The sequence below is a fragment of the Struthio camelus genome, chromosome 1, assembly GCF_040807025.1.
Source record: "Struthio camelus isolate bStrCam1 chromosome 1, bStrCam1.hap1, whole genome shotgun sequence".
In the NCBI taxonomy this organism is placed as follows: Eukaryota; Metazoa; Chordata; class Aves; order Struthioniformes; family Struthionidae; genus Struthio; species Struthio camelus.
This window is the reverse complement of record NC_090942.1, coordinates 213751796-213765646: the sequence shown is the minus strand read 5'-3', so window position 1 is coordinate 213765646 and position 13851 is coordinate 213751796.

Sequence of the window (13851 nt, the reverse complement as noted above, 5' to 3'; positions counted from 1 at the left end):
CACTTTCAGTTTTAATGATGCCTTTTCTTCATTCCTAAAGGAATAACTTCTTGTGATCTGCAAAAGCAGAACTAAAAGAAAAACACAGGAAATAGTTTCACAAGCCAAAGAATGAAAAATAATAACTGACAAAAGGAAAATATGTTCAGGTAGGCATTTTTTTTCTACTTCAAAACTCAATGAAAAAAAAAGTTTGGAGTTATTCACTGAATGCTGTAATCTGCTGTCCCTCTCCAACTGCAGTAGCTGACCCCTTCCAGAAGAATTCCTCAGAAATATAGAAACCGGGTTTGGTGAGTTAAGTGACTGTTTCTTGAAAGAGCCCATTACGCATAAGCACAGCAGCCATGGTACAGTTGCAGTGCCACGGTTTTCCCTCTTTCACAAGGCAATACACAAAGGAAATCCTAACTGTCTAGACCTAATGACCTCCAAGAAATATAAAAATGCCTGCGGTGGTCTCATCTCTTCTGGGAGAAGGAAAATCTGATTTTCTAATTTTCTCATGCAGTTTCCACTTGATGTGAAGGCATTCTTCCTCTTCAGTGTTACTCTGGTCTATTAATCATGCCAGGCTATTAAACAGCTGCCGCATTTTACTCCAGAGGTGGCTCCATGTGTGTCGTGAACAGGGCGATCTCCATCTACAGCGCATAAAGAGTTTTATATAAATGTCCATTACCCATGTAATGGCAACAGCCAACAGTTTTATTAGGCAATATAAAAAGATATTAGCGATATAAACTCTAATGCCTCAGGGCAGAAGCCAATCAATGACTGTCTGGAGTTATTGAGAAGAAACTTTCTGTCAGCAAGTTATTCCCTAATCATCTATTACAGGATTTCTTGCCCCTCCCTCCAAAACATCACATAGCGGACACACTCAGAACCAGGCTGCTGAATCAGATGGGTGTCTGGCTGGGTCCAGCCTAGCAACTCCCTAGTTCTTGCTGCAATGCATAAATAACTGTAGCACTTCACTTTATCAAATGATTGATCTCCAATGAAGATCAGCCCAGGAATTTTTCCATGACATTCTTAGCTGATAAAATAACTACATAGATCCTTTTTTTCAGAGCTTTTTTGGGGAGATTTCCTTGCTGTGTTCAAGCCCTTCAGTAGCAGATGAGAAGGGAATAAGCCAAGCTGTTTGCTCCAGGATCATGGTTTTCAGACGGTGAGGAGGACCTTAACGGTACGACGAATCCTGCTGTCACGAGGGTCACAGTCTCAGCTTTTGCCTTGGGCATCTGGGGAAGTCTACTGGGCCCCCTCTGTCTCATAAGATTGGATTACTGCCTTTGGGATGAATACATCCCCTTCGAACAGCCTTCAGCTTTCCTGACCATCAGCTGGGCTCTCCTCTTGCATGCCATGCCTCAAGTGTCTCAACCGCTGTGCTCAGGTTTATTTTACTTTGTTTTACTACTTTAGTATGTTTCCCGCAGAAGCATTATTCCCCAGGCAGCCTCTTACCTGTGTTCCTCAAGCTCTTTCCTTCCTCATTTTCTCAAGCTCTCTTCTAAGTAATTCTCTTAAATCTCAGATCCTCCGTCCCTACTCTTGTACTCTTGTTGTCTAAGCTTGCCCTTAGGCGATTCTCTCAGCCACCTCTCCTTAGTGTAGGTACTCCCAGCAGTTAACTGACCTACGTGAAATGAGAGCAGTTTGACAATCTTATCGTATGCATGTTACACACCGTAATGGCTCCAGACACCCTATGGAATATATAGAGCAACAGCACACTCTAATAAATACCTTTAAAAGTCCTGAAATTTTGCTACTAGGAATGGGATTGCTTTTCACATTAAAGCATAGACTTTAATTGATATTAGTGGGGTATTTTGTAAAGTAGCCTCCTAAGTATAGGACACAGGCTGCTCCAAGGGGATGCCTTTCCCACGGGATATTGCCTCTTCCACTACCTAGAAATATCCATAATGTCCTCACACTCTGCTCAGGCTAAAGCACCTTTCTGTTTGAAAAGCTATTGGTGAGGGAAGACAGTGGGTCTTCTATTGGTGGAATGACAGAGCTTTGATTTGTTTTGTCTCTAGGCAGATGATTGGGTGAGACATATTTAGTTTGGGGGACAGGGAAGAGCTACTTTTTGGATGGTTTGTCAGCAGATCCTCTTGTAATATTTTTTGTAATGTAGGTTTGGATGGGTGCTCTGTGATAGGAAGTTGTTTAAATTGGAATTTCAGAGATAAAAGTTGATCCCACTGGAGACAACACAGTTGCACCGCTGACTTTACTGAGCTAGGACTGAAAGTAAAATTACTTCCGTCAAGGGCCTGGTTTTCCTCAGGTGTAGATCACAAATGTCAGCCCACCAAATCTGACCCACAGTTCAGATTTCAGTGTAGTATTCCCTATGAGCTTTCTGAGTTTGCAGCTTAGTTTGCTAAGGAAATGAGTCTTATTCAGTCAGATTGTGTATGACTATCTGTCAGTCAGTCTCCTCCAAAAACTTTTGAATCCCTGTTTAGAAGAATAGGGATTTCAAAGATATTAAATTTTGTAAGACTTATAAAAATAGGTTGCAAGAAAGATTGAAACAGATGTACTAGGTACCAATGAATTCATTCTGTGAAAAGATGCCATCACTCCTCTCAAAATGGAAAAGATCTCAATTTGAATCTTAATGGAAACCAGAGAATCCATTTCTGCCTTTGTGGCCCCAGGATGAGAGCTGCAACAACGACTCGGTTGCCTGTGTGAAAGGATATGATAGGGATTCCTGATATTCAGCTGCTATCAAGTAGCCAACAATTAACCAGGTCTTTTTGTATTTGTTGCAAATTGCCCACTCAAAACTTGTAGCACCAGTAATTATGCTTTTTAAATATTTTGGATCTTCCATTAACTCCTAGACAGAGACTAACCTTCTGGGAATCTAATTGGTAGCAACAGTAATTTTTGCAGCTATCTTCAGGAAGATGGGAAAAGAGTTTCATTGGGAAATAGAGGCCTTCCAAAGTTGGACCTCTGGACTTCTCAAGATTCCCTAGCCACAATCCAGTTCATTCTTTGAGGAGCTGTGAGGCAGAGGGCACTCAGCGGGTACCAGCACTCAAAACACGACATTCCAACCTGAGAACACTCTACTTGCCTTGAGTGGCTTTTGTCGCATTTTATCATTCCATTTCAGTCATTCTTTCATCACGTACGGTCCCTCGCTCTCCTCTTTACGTCCCATTAGATAGTTAACCATTCTTACTTGTCTATACTGAAGTCATCCACCACTGGCATACTGAGGTTTCTTATTTGACCAGTGCGTAGCTGTTTTTCCCTTTCTTGCTCTCTCTTTAATCCTTGCTTTCTATCATTTCTATTTGGTAGCATATGTCACCCAGTGCAAGCAGCTGGGATCGTTGTTAGCGAATGATTCGGCTGGAAGCAGAGGGCGGAGGATAGCATGCAAACAGCATAAGTATTAATTGCACCTGCCAACCTGTCATTAGTATGGCCATCAGAAAGGGAGAATAACAATACAATCAAATGGGACCCAAATCTGTCTCAAACACTGCTTGCTACTGGGTTGCTAATCCTGGAACTCTGTTATGAATTGATGCTAACAACAGAAAATGGAGCTGCGATACAAGATGAGCTAGGATGGCTTGGCATGACAGCTGAAAGTCATCTCACCTAATGTGAGATGACAGCTATGGCACTAGACCACAGATAGGTTGGCATTTGTAAATATAACTTCTTTATAATTTGTTTTTAAATCAGGTATCATGAAAGTAAGCAACAGCAAAAGAACCTGTGAACCCACATAAACATAATCGTTACCTCCTGCTGCACTGTTACGCGCAGCCTAACACCTTCTGCTCAGTTAAAACTAAGGGTTTGCTAAGAGCGTGTTACACTTTCCCCTTATTTTCAGTAGCTTATAGCACAGCTGGTGAAATTTTGCTCTAGTTGGAAGCTTGATTTATAAAGTCTCTAGTCCTAAAATAGGAAATGAGTATTTCATCCCCACAATTTAGGATTCTTTTTACTTTTTGGCTTTCACACTACACAAAATCTGGTTTCGTTTCCCATAAAGGGTCCGGTCCAACTGCCATCAAAATCTGTATCTGTAGAGATTCCCCCTGACTTTAGCAGGGCTTGGATTATGCCCTAAGGCAGGGCTATATAAACAGACAACACCTAATGAAATCATGTGGTGTAAAGGACCAGGGAATCCCATACTAAATCCCCACCCTGCAAACAGCCATGCCTAAGCTTAAATGTGCATTAAAATTGAAGTCAAAAAGCTACTCCTGTCCATCAAGTTCAGCTCACGTTTAAACGTTTGCTGGAGTCAGTTCTTGCTACAATGAACAGAAAAAGCTGCACAAAACTATTGTGGGTTAGATCAGTCCTTTCTTTATGCTGTGCGATATCCTGAATCCTTAGGTATTTCTATTGTCTCTTTGCAGGACCATCCACAATTTTCATACATATTTGCTCTCATTTTATTCTTCCTTGGGTATGAACTAACATAACATACTTCCTTCTTCACAGCATCTTTCAACTGACTTCAGAGGGTTTTAAGGAGAAACCCCAAAACAACTTATCACACTCTATTACCAAAACTACAGGACACTTTTGGTCTGTGTCCTCTTTTTAGACAGGTAGCAAAGTCAGACCTCCAGGTGCAAATCACTGTAAAGATACAGAAGAACCGGTATTGTTACCTATCTAAAAAGAGGACATAGACCAAAAGTGTTTCTGTTTCATATCACAGATAGAAAAACTGAGGCACAGAGATTACCCTTGATTTCGTTAAAGCCTCACAAGATATGGATAGCAATCAAATCATAATTCAACAAGTAATTTAACAAAAAGATGGTATTTTCTTGTCTTACAATCCCCAGTTACTTTCCTACTTTATTTTCTCAAAAAATGGCAAAACTTGAGGAGGACAAGGTAGAGGTCAAGGGCAACCTAGAAACTCACTGGCAGAGCTGTTAGAAGAATGGGAAACTTCTGGCTTCACACACCCAAAAAACACTTCCTTCCTCTCTCAGATCTGTTTCAATGGAAAAAAAAAAGCCACAAAACCCTGCTCTCAGTTTTCTCTGCACAGGATTTGGTATGTTTGATCAAGCTATCAAATACAGGTTATTACACTGATGGAGGGTAAGCGCTCCAGCATCACCTACTGCTATTTGCCTTTGGCTCGTTTTTGACACAGCAACCCTCTGAGACGAGCAGGTCTGTTCTCTGCAAACAGAGGCTGCGGATTTGATCCACTCCGCTTGGAGTCAGCGCTAGGCATAGCCTGGCTTGAATGAGATTGGGCTCCAGTGGGGAGGAGCTAAAGAGAGCAAAAAGAAAAGTGAAGCTAAATAATCAAAGTTAAATAATCAAAGTTGACCCCGTCCTTCATAAATATCACTGGGCCCTTGAAACGGCAGGAGCTGCAGACACATCAGCTCAAAGGTTTCCCTTTTATGCTGACTGACCTCACTCCTTTGAGTTTGTCAAACTTCTGACGTTCGGCTGCCAGAAATGCTAAAAGTTTTGTGCTGCAAGGCGTAATCTAGCATTATACAAGAGCAATGCTTCAGTGTGAACTGTCAAAATGGATTTTTTGATGTGTGATCTCATTGCAGTTGCTAAAAGAGATGAAGAGTCCCAGTAAAACTCAACTGCGGTTGTCTGCATCAACAGGAGATTTTTCTTGTTGAATGGCACCGCTAGCTAGAAATACGTTATATGCAGTACCTCTCTCCCTCATTACCGTGATAGCACCTACAGGCTACAGAACCGCCTGTTGAAGAACATCACCCTGGGGAGCAGTGCCACACAACGCCCTGGAATAACATTTGTGCAGGAATCACTTTTTGAAGAAATGCAAAGAATGGCCTCAAAACAAATTTGTGGTGTCATCACCATTAAGCTGTCTTGTGCTGCCACATCATGTTTCCAGAGAAGTATATGAGCACTGTCACAATTTGTTAACTTTCTTAATACTGCATTAGCGTTAACTGCTACCATGAGAGGTGAGAAGAGACATAAAGAGCTGCAAGAAATTTGTACCGAAGTCCCTGGTATGACCAGGACGCTGCCTCTCTAGAGGGAATCAGACAGGCAAAGACAAATCCACCTGAAGGATGTGGGACTGTATTTCTTGACTGCAGACTTGTTCACATCACTCCTGAGGCTCTTCTGATTTGGGTATTTTTATCTCTGAGAGAAATAAAAGATTCTGAGCAAGAGATACCAAAGTATCCTGATCCTAAGGATGGAGCTGAATAACACAGATTTTGCTAAAATCTGATCATTGGATGACATTTCAAATAATCGCTTTAGACCACTGTTCAGTGAAGCACTTAAGCAGGTTTGTAAGTCTAACCAGAAAGTATTTAAGCACATCCGTAACCAATGCTTTGCAGAACTGACACCTAAAACATTAATCTATAAAGAGTAATCTGACAAAAAATCCTTTTGGGATTGTACATCCACCCTTTTTTAAAATACAAGATCATTGCCAAAATGCAAGTGTGTATTGCCAACACACAAAACACCAATAAACTAGTTTTTGAGATGTAGTCACTCCCCGAGTTCAAATTTCAGGCAAATTCAGTGAATACTTTTGTCATATGCTCACGTCCATTGCCAAGAGGACTTTCTTTGCTATTTAGACCTTCTGCTGGCAGTGAGCCCACTGAACGGCCTTTCCCATGTTGGTGGCCTGTGGCCCTACAAACTGAAAGCAATTCCCAGATAACGAGCAACCTCTTACACTGAAAATAATCGGCAGCATTTTGAATCGAGTTAGATTTTGGAGCAAGGAGCCAGTGAATGACTGATTACCTTTCCAAAGCAACTCTTACAACAGCCCTGGGGAACAACTTATATTAAAACAACATTTTCAATATGCAAATAGTTTGATGTTTTGAAAAATAGCAGTGTTGCTAATAGTTGGCCTAGTGAAAGAAAACGTGTATTAATTTGCCCAGGCAGCTGATTCTAAAATGGTTTATAAATAGCCCCTCGCATTAATTCAAAGTGAAATGTCAGTTTTTCATAATTTATGATAGTATGCTGAGATTCAGCTTCAATAGCACACTATGGCCTCAGTTAACATCAGGTCTAAAAGCAGTCTTCCTGTCTTCTGAACCTTGAATCTTTGGGAAGACCTTTTCTTTTTGCTTGGATTTATTTTTATTAGCTGAATTATTTATGATCATTTCAATGTAAATTACTGAGTAAAGAGCAAGTAAAATACCGTGTTGCCATAGTGGTTTACTCACATCTTCTTGAATCTGATCATCTTGGCTTGCTACTCGGGAAGTGGGAACCTAAAAGCTGTTTCCTGATCTGTATGTGCAGAGAATGGTGACAGGATTAATCAGACACGATGGTTAAGTTTCTGAATTTCCAATAGTCATTCTAAGCTGTTTATCTTTCCAGATCAGCTGCAAAATGGAGAACTATTGTGTGGTTTGAAGCTAAGAGCTTTGCCTCTAACTGTCCCTGGCTTGCTACCTGATCATGGGCATCTCGGCCATGCTGGTCCCACTTGTCCTTTACGGCAGCGTAAATTCTACTGACCCTGACAGATACACGACCGTAAAATGGTGGTACGGGAGACAGCCCTATTCCTTCTGCCCTAGTTATTCCTTAAGCATAACTTGGAAACTGCTCACCTCCTTGAGAAAAAAAAAAAAAATACTGTAATGAGATTGTTACAGATGAACAAAATGTTATATACATGCAAAATGGTCCCGCTAATCAACAGAACTCACTCCCTGCTGGAGATAGCTAAAGAACAACAAAAATCATTACCGTGCTGGTAGGATTGATTAATAAGGGAAAGTGAATTAACTACTTCTACTAACACTCATTAGCATTTATACATTGTAACGCGCACTAAATGTATGTGTAAATAACTTTCCTAAGTGACAAGTAAGGGTGCCTGAAGGGTGCAATATGATGTTACCGTTGTTTTCCAGTTGTGTGGGTCCTGCACTGCAAAAAGATAAATCTAAGCAAAGCCTCAGTACTGTTTAGGGAAAATAGCTAAAGGCAGTGGGAACAGGAAGAGAACACAGGGAAGGTGTCTTCTGAAATCTGAAAAAGGCTTCCCGCGTGAAGAAAGGGAGACTGTCTTCTGGGGAACATTTTCCCCGGAAAGGGAATGGGTAAAAGACGGGATGGTGGAATATGGGAACAAATCTAGGGCAGAGGTGTGCTTACTGCGCAACGGGGTGACTAGGAGGGCCAGGACAGCACGCGAGGAGCAGGAGCTCCAAAGCCAAAGGCTGCAAATTTTGACACACTCCTGGACCGCCGTAGGGGAGGGGCAGCAGAGGCCGACATGTTCAGTGAGCATCTGCCTTCGCCCAGATGCTACCCGTCTAGTGCCTTTTGTCCTCTGACACGAATTTCTGGTTTGAGGACTTTCAAATAATGTTTAAATTTAGCAAGTGACTGTTCAGTTATTAGCGCAGCAGAAAATTATAATGAAATAGAGCCCAGTAGCTCCAAAATACTGGTCAAAAGATGATTATCTGTGTAATCAGTGTTTTCTGTACTTCACGTGGAATTAACAAGCGCTATTTTTAAACTGTGTTTCAGGAGAGTTGTGTTTAATTCTTGGCTCTGCCACGGACTTCCTGCATGACCTTGGGCAAATCGGTTTCTTTCTCAGTACCATCTGTAGTATAATACATTTTCCTCCCACTCTAAATTTGTCTTGTCAATGCAGATTATGAGCTTTTTGGAATAGGACATCCGCTCCTTGCAACACAACGAGGCTCTGATCTCATGTGTGACTCCTGGACAGTTCTGTAATGCAATTGATATCCTGACAGAGAAGACGACCACCTTCCATCACCAACACAACCGGATGGTGGCTATAAAATCATTAACTGCATGGTACATTTTAGACCAGGGTGACGTTTGTTATACGCCTCCATTGCAGAAAATTGGCACTTTTAATTTCAGCTGGTAAATTTTACAAGCAGTTTTTGTCTTTATTTTTCTTCTCATTTTTTCACAGTGCAGACCATGCTGTCCTGCGCTGTGATTATTACCTTGGTCTGTGTGATTAGTATGGGGTTGCTGGTCGGTTTTTGTTTGTTCATTTATTTTTTCAACTTCACACTGAATTAGAGCAGCAGGGTGACCAGTGCGGGTGAGTGTTTTGGGGGATCAGTGAAGGGCCCTGGCGAGGAACTCCTTACCTCTGCTTTGGTTTAGCAGTTGTGACCTGCAGCCAAGTGGGAGGCACAAACAGAGTGAAAGAGCAGCAGACTAGAAAACAAACAAAATTAGCAGCACTTCAAAGCTCTTGCAGAAAAGAGGATAGCTGACTTTGGCCACTGTTTTGTTATGGTTTTCCAAAAAAGGGATAGAAGAGTGGAACATGTCTTTTCGTCTCGAGTGAGGTGTCGGGGACAGATACGTGGTCAGGCAGGGGCCTGACCTCCAGTGCTGCGGAAGGAAACAAACCGATGAAGAGACAGGGCACCTCATCACAACATCCTATTAAAACAGGCAGAGTCGCAACTTCAGTATCAGTTTAAAGGCAAAGACGGCACGAAATATATTTCCTCAGTAACAAAACAAAAGGGAACACCTCTTTGGACAGGTGTATCTCTAGCATGCGAAGTGTGACACACTATATATAGCACAGACGTACAGCTCAGCAGAGTGTGCTGATAGTCAGGTTACAACCGCTCTAGCCCGTAAGAGCCTGCCCGGTGCTCAAAGATGAAGAGGCTCTCAACTCGGACAGCTGCGAGGGTTTAACCAGCTCTCCCAAAGCACGGCGAGAGCAGCCCCCCAAAAACGCTCAGGATGCTGGAAGTGCGGGGGCACGAAGAAAACCACTGGCCCCAGGAAGAGGAGTGACAAGAGAAGCCGTGCGGGGCCAGGTGGCCACCAAGGAAGCACCCTCCCTCTCCTTCCCGACCTGCAGACAAAGGTGTGCGAGGAAATACTGCCCGGCACTACCCAGCCCGCCGGAGGAGGCGAGGGAGACCCCCCCCCCCGCAGCCCCCGAGGGCACCCGCGGAGCCCCCCTCCCGGGTGGGTGCGCGGATGACCTTGGGCGCGTCCCTCGGGGGAGAGCTCCCGGGGGCGGTTCCCCGCGCGACCGCGGCAGAGCGGGGGCTGCCGGGCCCCGGCTGCCCCGGGTGGGGCGGCGCGGCGCGGCGGAGGGGGCGGGCGCCCGTCGCCGCCTGCGAGCCGGGGAGGAGGCGGGCGCCGGCCGCGCTCCCGGTAGGCTGCGCTGTGCTCCGCGCAGCGGGCGGGCGGGTATCGCCCCCTCCTCCCCTCCTCCCGCCGGAGCCCCCGAGCGGCGTCCGGGGCGGCCGCACCGCCCAGCCGCCCGCTCGCATGGAGACCCGGCGCCGGAGGCCGAGCGGCAGCGCCCGGAGCTGAGCCAGCCGGTGCGTAGCCTGCTGGAGGGTCTTTTATGAATATTATTTTGTATTGGGGCGGAGGGGGCGGGGGAGGGACGGGCAGGGCTGGCTGAGCTGGATGCACAGCGGGGTGGCGGCGGAGAAGATCGCGGAGAAACTTTGCACCTTGCAAAGTTGGCGGTGTGCGCCGAGCCGGCGCCGCGGGCGGCCGCGGGGCCGGTGCGCGGAGCCGCAGCCCGGGCGGGCGGCGCAGCGCGGCGCGGCCCCGCGCGCACGAGTTGGGAAAAACTTCTTCGGCGGCGCGGCGGGAGCGCGGTGCAGCGCGAGCGCGGAGCCCTGCGCGGGAGCGGCGGTCCCGGCGCCGGGAGGCGCGTTTCTGCCGCCCCTTCCCCCGCCCCGGCCTGCGCCGGGTTGCTCTCCCGCTTTGCCCTGCAAGGTGCAGCGCGGGCTCCGGCCCCGCCGGGCTTTGCGGCAGGTTTTAGCGCGCTTGGAGGCAAGGCTTAGGGTTTCTTTTTTTCTTTTTCTGTTTTTTTTTTTCACCTGCCTATTTTTTCCTTTTTTTTTTTTTTGCACGGTGGGAGAAAGAGGGTGTGTGTTTTCTCTGTGTGTGTCTGTCGCTGCTCTTCAGCTGCAGTTGCTCTTGGCTGAGCCTGGGGACTGGCTGCAGCTGCTTGGGCTGGGGAGAGAGGGAGGGTACAACAGGACCTGGTTATTTTTTATTTCTGTTTTCGGCAGTGCTTTCGAAAGGGGAGCTTCGCCTTTTCCCTCTCTCTTTGCAAGGAGCAGCGCCGCCGCTGTGCCGGGGTGCTGGCTGGAGCCGGGGGGATACCGGGGACCAAATCTGCAGGGGGCCCCGGCCGGGTCCCCCCCCACCGGGGCTGGGGGCGGCGGGGGGAGCTGCCGTGGCCCTGCCCGCAGGGTCCCGCCCCCCCCCGCACCTCGCCCTGAGCGTCCCAGGGCCGGGCGGGCAGGAAACTCCGCGCCGTGTGTGTGTGTGTGTGTGTGTGTGTGTGTGTGTAAGGGCTGGTGCATGCCTGTGTGTCTGGTCGGGGAGATACTTGGAGGGAACGTGCTTTGGCTGGGGATGGGTTAAACGTGGGCTCTTCCCAGCTATAACTTCTGCTATTCAAGGAAATTAATCAAGTCTCTCCTGCCCACTTTTTTGAGCCCCGCTGGATTATATGCAGAAGGAAAAGGGAGCCGCGGCACCTCGAGAAATGCATTCGTGTGTGTCTTTTTTTTGTTTTTTTGTTATTGTTCGTGGTGGCTTCGTGCCCTTGCTTTGTTGGTGGGAGGATTAAGGGTTGACGAGTGTCCTTAGTCCCAGATCCAATTAAAATAAATGCAAGTAAATGGGACATAAAGGGGAAGCCAACGCTGGCATCCCAGCAGAGGCACTAAAGCATCAAGGTTGGTTAAAAGGGAAAGACTCGAGGAAATGAATGCTTTCCTTCTTAGTCATTTGCTTTCCCTTTGCAACGCTGTCAGACAGGCTCAGAGAGGTGCAGCGTTTGATCAGGGTTTTATGAATCCTTAACCAGTCTCTGGCCAGCAGAAAAAAAAAAGCCTTCTCCCCAGGCGTAGTCATTTTAACTTATCTCGCATTTAGCAAATGCTTCGCTTTGCTGAGAACTTGAACCAGATTTCATAAAGGAATTAAGAATCAAGAGAGTGTGAGCTGTGAGAATTGCAGAGGAGAAACGCTGCACCATTTCTTAGCCGCTGCCTGGACTGTCCGTTTTCACAGAGTGCTCATTTCTGGTCAGGAGCAATTGTGCCGTGCTATAAGCATTAGCTGGGAAAGCAGAACGTTGCAGGATAGCTTGGCCAGTTCTTGGCTGTCTTTTATTTATTTTTTTCCTGCTGACATAGAGAGCTTTTCCTTCAGCTGAACAAAAAGTTTCTTCTGTTGCTTGGCGAGGACTTGGTGGTGGATGTGAGCAAAGAAGGAACAATCCCTCTGGAGCCAGTCTGCCTTTGGAGAGCGCTGCTGAGAAAGAGGTTATAGCTGTGGTCTTTGTGCCCCCAAAACGTTGGAGTCTTGTTGAGAGAGCCAGGTAGGAGCTAATACGCTACAGGGCTGGAAACTATGGATATCCCTCTTGCTGATCCTTTGGTGGTGCTAGTGTAGTAGAAAATGAGCGGGTTGGCTGTATTTGTGTTTGTGCAGTGAGTCTTGTTGGCTTTTCCTTACTTTTACTCCGTTTCTATTTTAGCTTGATTCCTAACAAAATGTAGCATCTGTTGGCGTCTTAATGACTGTGCTCCGTACTTGTAGACGAGTGGTACACCGGCTCCTTCCTGAACTGTGTGTTATGTTACTGCGTTGTTGCCATGTACGTACAGGAAAGTGATGGGGTATAAACCCTTAGTTTTCTTAAGTGCTGGCTTGCTTTGCTTCTGACATGAGTGCCATCTATAGTGTCGGGTTGTGTTGTCATGGTTGCTTCCATCATGTTCTGCTGTTGTGACCTGTTGTACCCTGCTTGATGGATTGTGTCAAATACAGTGAAGTGAGCAATTAGAACTGAGTGAGGGTGTTTAGCCATTGCTTGTTAGGAGGAGTTTGTAGCTACGCTACAGATGTGTTTGTGTGCTGAGTTCTCAAATGTCTTCTGACACATGCCAACTGCACTCATACTGCTTGTATTTACAGCTAGGTTTTTCTGAAGGACAGAAAGTTGGTTCAGATAGGGTTTGTTTTAGCGTGATGTGCCAGTGCAAAACATAATACTTCTGGATGCAGGTTTGAATCTCTCCCAGTTCAGTAATGCCTTGAAGTTCTTCGTACTGTCTCCTGACTATTTGATTGCATGCGTGAAGGGCTGCCTGACTTCTGCTTGCAGCTCGCAGCACACAAGCTGCTGGCGCTGCTGACACCTGTACTGTGACGGCTGCAAGTCTGCGGGCAGAACGGGCAGGGAGTAGACCTGCTGCAGCCGAGGTGAAATCCTGGCTACGCTCACTTCAGTGGGAGTTTTGCCATAGATGTCGATAGACCAAAGCTTCAATCCAGACGTGGTCCCATCTCATCTTTAATCCTGCTATATGCTGGAGGGAAGATTTTGCTTTGCGGCTGCCGCCCCGACTGTGCCTGTTCCTGCGCGTACAGGAGACGTAAGTCTCCCAGGATGTCCAGCTGTGCCTTTCACGAGCACAGCGTTCTTGGGAAGGAAACCAGGGCAAATGAGAGTGGAAATAAAACACAAAGTGTGGATACGTGCTGACTATCTTGTTACTCGTGTCTGCTGCCATTTCCAGGCAGGCACTCTGAACCAAACGGGATTACTTTTTTGAGATTGCGGGGGAGAGAGCCATCAGTGGCTGAAGCTAATGTGTCCTGTAATCCTTATTTTTTTTTTTCTGTTTCCACCTTACTTAGCCCATGTATCAACCCATTGGATGAGTTTTCTATGTATAAGCTATCAAGAGAGCTATTCCCAGAGTCACTTCATATATCCAGCATCCAGATAGATTTTTA